We start from the raw sequence: 6,461 nt of genomic DNA, 5'->3' as shown, positions 1-6,461 counted from the left end.
GTGTCCAGGGTGAATGATCACATTATTTATGCAAGGCAGCAGCCTGCAGCATTTAAGTGGAAATCCATAGACTGAAAAGGAAAACCTGGGGTGCCCAAGAAGTTTTCTGTAAGCCAGCTGTGTGAGGTCCTGCCAGCCAACCTCTGCATATTCCTCCTTCAAAATAAACAATTAAGAGAAGCTATTAGCAAAGTCTATTAATTGGGGCTGTTGGCTGAGCGGAGAGTTGGGGTGCTGCCTAGGTGGGGTCACCAGGATCAGCTGCCGCCTGGATAAGGCCATGCTACACAGAAGGATCAGTGGGAGCCCTGAGACCTGACAACCAGAGACTGACAGAAGTGTTATTTTTGGCAAGAGAACAGCCGGTTACGTACCAATTGCCTCATCCAGACAACAAAGACAACTCTGAAGTCTGACATTAGTAATGGTTCTGAAAGCTGAAATAAAATGAGAATAATTTGGCCATGACAAAGAAAAATTATTAGGTGATTCTGCAAAGGTCCTTCCATGTGCATATAGTTCCATGTAGCAGAATATGAAAGCCTTCCCAATTTTAATAAGTGGTTTCATATTCTGTGGGGAAAAATACATATTAAAAGTTTGTTTTTTATCTCACTCCCTTTGGAATATCAAGTGCTGTGGCTGCTGCTATTTGAGGAGGACCCACAGGCTGCACCCAGTGCTTGCTGCTCTTAGAGGTCTGTTTTTGCATCAGTGGAGAGCCAGGCCACAGAAATACCAAATTCACCTAGTGGCTGGAAGATTAAAGGGAAAACCATCATAAAATGTCATTATATTTTTTTACAAACCATGGTGCAAAAAGGGGGAAAAAATATGTACCAGGATTCTGAGCAAATGTTAAATTGATTTGAAAATATTGTATATAAAAATGGCACAATTCTTTCAGGAACAGACAAGAAGCAGTCAAAGCATTTATGTGTCTGTTGCAGGCACACGATCAGCAGGTGCAAAATACTCATATAAAAGGTTTGTCTGCATTAAATGGAAAGGTTCAGGATTTTATATAGGAAATTAGTTACAAGCCCTCAGCACTTAAAACAACATACTCCTACCAGAAGAAAAATTAGTCACCAAGGCTGCCACAAAATAACAGTTCAATACCTTCATGACCTGTATTAACCCAACAGAACTATTCTTGCCAGAGAATAACTTGACCGTGTACTTGCATAAATATTTCTTCTCCCTTCATACAACTTTTTCCCAGTGGGAATTTTTTTGTGGGACAAGAAGGAAGAAACATCAGACTCTTTGCAGTTTCTTGTTCTCCTAAGATGGAGCAATATGTTTGCCTCAGGATATGTTACAGTCCAACACACCGGCTGCATTGCTTTGTAACTCACATATTCTAACTGGTACTAAAAGATGTAATTTTTGACAAAAGCATTGTAGTAAAATTTATGACAGTAAATCTATAAAAATACTCAAGAGTATCACAACTTCAAACAGAGCATTAAAGAAACAAAAAGTCACCATAATTTGCGTATTTCATTACTGTGACAGTGTCATTCATTTAACAGTAACAATGCAAAAAGTCACTCCATGCATTCCAATCAATGCTTAATCCCGTGCTATGTAGTCAGCTCTACCATGTATACTATTTTGACTGCAAGAAAAGTGACTCTGCCAAGATGATTCAGTGTTACGGGTTTCAGAAACACCACAGGTGCTGTTAAAGAACATGTGTGCACCAGGGTAACAATATTCTTGTAGGTGACCGCACCAGGTTATTTTTATTTTGCATAAAACTCATTGTAGTGATGATGTGCTGCATTTCTAACAAGGTTTTATTATTTGCCTTAATAATTTCAGATTTTAGGTAGGGTTTGCGAATGTGAACGTCTTTCATTAAAAAAAAAAAAAAGTAATTTAAGGGAATCCTGAAAATTTGCTTAGTCACCTTTAAAGTAGTGAGACTCGAATCCAACAGTAGAAAATGCTGTTTATGGAAAACATGCAGGTCTGGTCCTTTCCCCTTGCACTTCCCCCAGCATCCACAATCACTGCATTGGGGATGTTGCTGTGTATGTCTACACACATTCTTTTTAGCATCCCTTATACACCTGCCGTCTGTGAATTTGCCTAATCCCTTTCTGATTGTGCTGATCCATCTGCCTCCACAGGCTCCTGTGGCAGCAAGCTCTGTGTTATCTTTTTTAAAACATCTCCTACTAGTTTAATCAAATGCCCCTAGTTCAACCATTGCAGGATTTCGTAAAGGGTTATGTCTTTAATTTATTTACTTTCTTTATGATTTTGTAAACCTTGACCTTATTCTCCCACAGCCTTTTCCTCTCCAAACTGATGACACTCAGCTTTTTCAGTCTGCTTTCTTAACACAGTGCACCATCCCTTGGATTATTTTGGTTGTCCCTTTCTGGATCGACCCTATATCCTTCTGCAAATGCAAAATCCAGAACTACACACAACAATTAAGATGTTTTATATTGCAGAAAAGGGATGCCCTCTGCTCAGTTCTCAACATACATCCTAATGGTACCCAATATTTTGTGGGCTTTTTGGGCTGCCCCAGCACATTGAGCTGATGATTTCACAGAACTATCAAAGGTAAGGATCCCTTCCCTGAGCTGTAACTGCAGTTTTGAGCTTGGCATCCTGTAAGCTTGTCCTGGGTTATATTTTTTATTTAAAGAACTTTTTGCTATTGTTTTTTAGCATGCCTTGATCCACCCTTTATATTTTTTTAGTCTTAATTTCCAGTTTGCATCTCTCCTGTCATGTTTTATGTTGTCATGAACATTTTCTTGTTCTCATTTGAGTAAGCTTTCCACTTCTTAAAAAAAAAAATCAAACTTTTCCCTTAGTCTTCTTAGCTTTCTCATCAAGCCATGCAAGGCTTTTACTGGATCACTTGCTGGCTGAACAGTTTACCTGGGCTTCTAATAAACTTAAAACCCCCAAAATCCCAAACCCAAAAAACAACAATCCAGACTCTACCCTTCTTGGAGGCTTCCTGTCTTTTGGACAGCTTCTTGCAGCGCTTTTGTTTGAACTAACTGCTGGGTGTTTACATAATTCCCTTCTTGTACTCAGGTGCTGGATTTACCTGGTCTGCTCTCTCTTGCCTCAGTGTCAGACCCAGCTGTGCAGTAGTTGCTGTCACAGAGCAGCTAATACAGCTTGAATGGAGTCATGCACATAAATTAAGGCCAAATCCAGAATGGCGTCCTTTCTGTAGGGTTTTAGAGTAGTTGTTTTAGGAAGCAGACACTTACTGCATCCCAGAATTTTCTCTCTGCATCTCATCCTGATGATGTGCTGATCCAGTCCAACACAGGTAATCACACTCTCCCATCGTTGCTACCTATCCAAAGTTGCAGCTTCTCTAGCCTCCTTTACATTTTCTGATCATTATGCTGATTGGGGGTCAGAAGGACAATCCTAGCAGCCAGGGAGAGCCTTTTCCGATCATGACTGTTACATGGTTATACTTTATATAATCCCACATGTACACTCCCCTACCCCATGTCCTACTCTATCATCCCTGGAGCTTTTCTGCACTTGTCAGCTCAAATGTTGAAATACTCTTCCACATCCTTCTTAATTTTCAGTGCCAGCAGGCTGCCTCTGCTAATAAGGTGTGGCTGGTCCTTTCTCTTGCAAGTCTTGTCTGTCTGTTCCGCCAAACTTCCCAGTTTTTTGCATATCTAAATCCCTTCTCTCTACGCCATGGCTTCATAAATGCAGATCTCTGAATGCTAAACTTCTGCAAACCAGGAAAAAAAAACAACCCAAACAAATTAAATTTGGCACATGCCACCTCTGCTGGTGGAGGGAAAGATTAACTTGAAGGGGAGTCTGTGTGTGGGAGCCAAATTTGCTGCAAGACTTACAAGTCAGCATACATTCCTCAGGAAAGTGCTGCCCAGGAGGTTACTTGCACAGCAGTGCATGGTGTCAGACAGGAGAAAGCAAATTCCTATCCACCAGTGGCTTCTAAAGTGCTAATGGCCAGGGTGATGGCTTGGGAGCTGGGATAACAGCACTGAGTGCCACATATAATGGGGAGAGAGGGGTGAGGCTGGAGCAGAGCAGGAAAAAACCCACCAGCCTTTTAAAAAGCATCTGTGCCTGCTGTGAAATTAAATTTTCAGGATTGCAGGAGATGGCTCCTGTCTGTAATTTTCGCTGCCTGCTATCACCTACGTAGTCAAACATTTCCAACAGCAATCTCAAACCTGCTCCCCTATGGTACAGTACATAAAATACGCAGAAGCAGAAGGAATGCACAAGGATCAGAGTGTGCTCTACCTTTCCTAGCTATAGCCAGGTCTCAGCTAAAAACTACCCGATGGCAAATGTGAGATAATTATTGATCCCTACTAAAAAAGGTATTACCCTGACATGTGATCAAAGCCCACAGGCATGTCTCAAGCTGAAGTTTCACGGCAGCTTAACATTTAAATCCATGCTGTGCAGGTTCCCATCCTTCCCCAGGTACTCCTACTCTGTCCCTTGTGCCAGCAGTGCTCCTCGTGCAATTGCACAAGGAGCTGATGCAGAGAGCTAGGCTGGCTGAAAAACAAACCCAAACCAACTTGCTGGTATTCAGTCACATTTGCACCCTGAGCTGGCTCACTGCCAGTCACAGGAGCACCAACGCTAGCAGAGCAGAGGCTGTGAGGAACCATGGCCAGGATCACAGCAGTCCCATCGTAGGTTGTGCTATGGAGCTCCTCACGAGGGAATGAGCCTACATGGGTGAAGTAAGTACTCGGGTCTCTCAGGGGCCTTTGTGTTGCGGGGCTGTCAGCAGATAAAAGAGTGTGGGCAGCACAATACAGGTGTGGGGGGAGTGAAGATAGAGCACTCAATGGAAACTGCCTTTTTAATGGATCTAAAGTGTCCTGCCAGGGTTTTCCTTCTCCCTCGTGGGCTGGGGAACAGGACCGCAACCACACCATCTGTTACCCTTGGCTGACAGCATCAGAACTGCACCTTGAGAGGGCACTGAGGGGTGAAGAGTAAAGGGTAGTAGAGGCAGGGGTCTGTCCTGAAAAGGCTGTTGTACAGGTGCATGCAGTTGCTGTTCGAAGGCAACTTGGGGTTTTATCAAGGACTTCTCAAAAGAGACAGAGTTAAGGTTCCTTAAGCACGTATCTTTAGCTCTGTATTTTGTACTTTTCATGGTAAGGACGGAAGGTTTACTGTGGGCACAGCCTGCAAGTTTTCTTAGGCTGGTCTTGGGGACAGGAGGTCCAAGGGATGTCTTGCACCCCGCAGTTCTGGGAGTCCTACATGTCTAGTTCATCTAATCTCATCAAGTGACTCTGAGTTTGTTTTCTCATGATAATTATCTGGGCACGTGAAAATGATCTTACTCCACTTTTAAACATGTTGCAATAAAAGAGTGAGCACTGGCAGTTACTGCAGAGCAATGTAGCTCGTTACAGAAGAGCAGCAGGTTGTATTTCCTATTCATGCTCTTACTTGTCTCTTTCAGCTTCTTTTTAACAAACTTTCTGGTTTAGCAGTTGAGCATAACTGCAGTGGATTTTTTTGGCTTGTTAATATATACTGAATAGACACTATGGTCACTGTTACAGAACAGCTCTTCAGCTACAGCTGCTTAAAAAGGGCCTATGCAGTACTCAGAACTAAATGAACTAAAATACACACCTTATAACAAATGATGTAAAGCCAAAAAGCACATACGTCCTTTTCAAAACACTTGAAAAAGTAGAATTTCAGGGGCTCCTACAGGTTGGTGTTTGACTTTGTTTTTCACTGGCTTGTGTTTGAGATCACCTGGGGCCTTTCTTGACAAAGATCAGTATTTAGAGGTCAATTCCTTACTCATTTTTATCAGGCAAATGAACTGCCTTCGCTTCTGACAGCCCTGGCTGTGGTTTAATCCCTGCGCCAGCTCCTCTTGTTGAACCACTTCTGCTATTTACAAAGCCCTTTGCCCTAACCCCTGCGCTCACTTGGATAGCGCAGGGACTTGCCATGCATGCCCTGTGGAGCGTGTGGGGCAGGCAACTAAACCAGTAGCAAATCCGAGAGGAAAAGCTGGTTTTCACCTACGAGCACTGAAGAAACTCCAGGGTGAAACGGCTGAACTGCTAAGGCCGCCGTGCAATTTCTTGCTGGAAGCATCATCTTGATGCTTAAAGACTGGAAGGTGATGAGAAATACGTGAAGTTTTTAAACAGCTTCCAGGGGAGGTGACAGCAAGTACAGATTGGTGAGCCTGACACCTCTCCTGTGAAAAAAAACCACCAGAAATTATAATAAAGAGCAGAAGAAATGAGCCTGTTTTTTGCAAAGGCTGGTGCAGGTACCCGAGCAGCGTTTGGAGAAGTCCCTCGACAGAGCCTCTTTTACCGGGCAGCCTGCCCTGGGACCAGGAGGTACCTCACACGGGCAAGGGGGGGAAAATGAGGTGAAAAGGAAGGAAATCAGAGAATCCCCCATCCCGC

The sequence above is a fragment of the Pygoscelis adeliae genome, unplaced genomic scaffold (genome assembly GCF_000699105.1).
Source record: "Pygoscelis adeliae isolate BGI_AS28 unplaced genomic scaffold, ASM69910v1 Scaffold485, whole genome shotgun sequence".
NCBI lineage: Eukaryota > Metazoa > Chordata > Aves > Sphenisciformes > Spheniscidae > Pygoscelis > Pygoscelis adeliae.
This window is presented reverse-complemented; position numbering follows the sequence as displayed.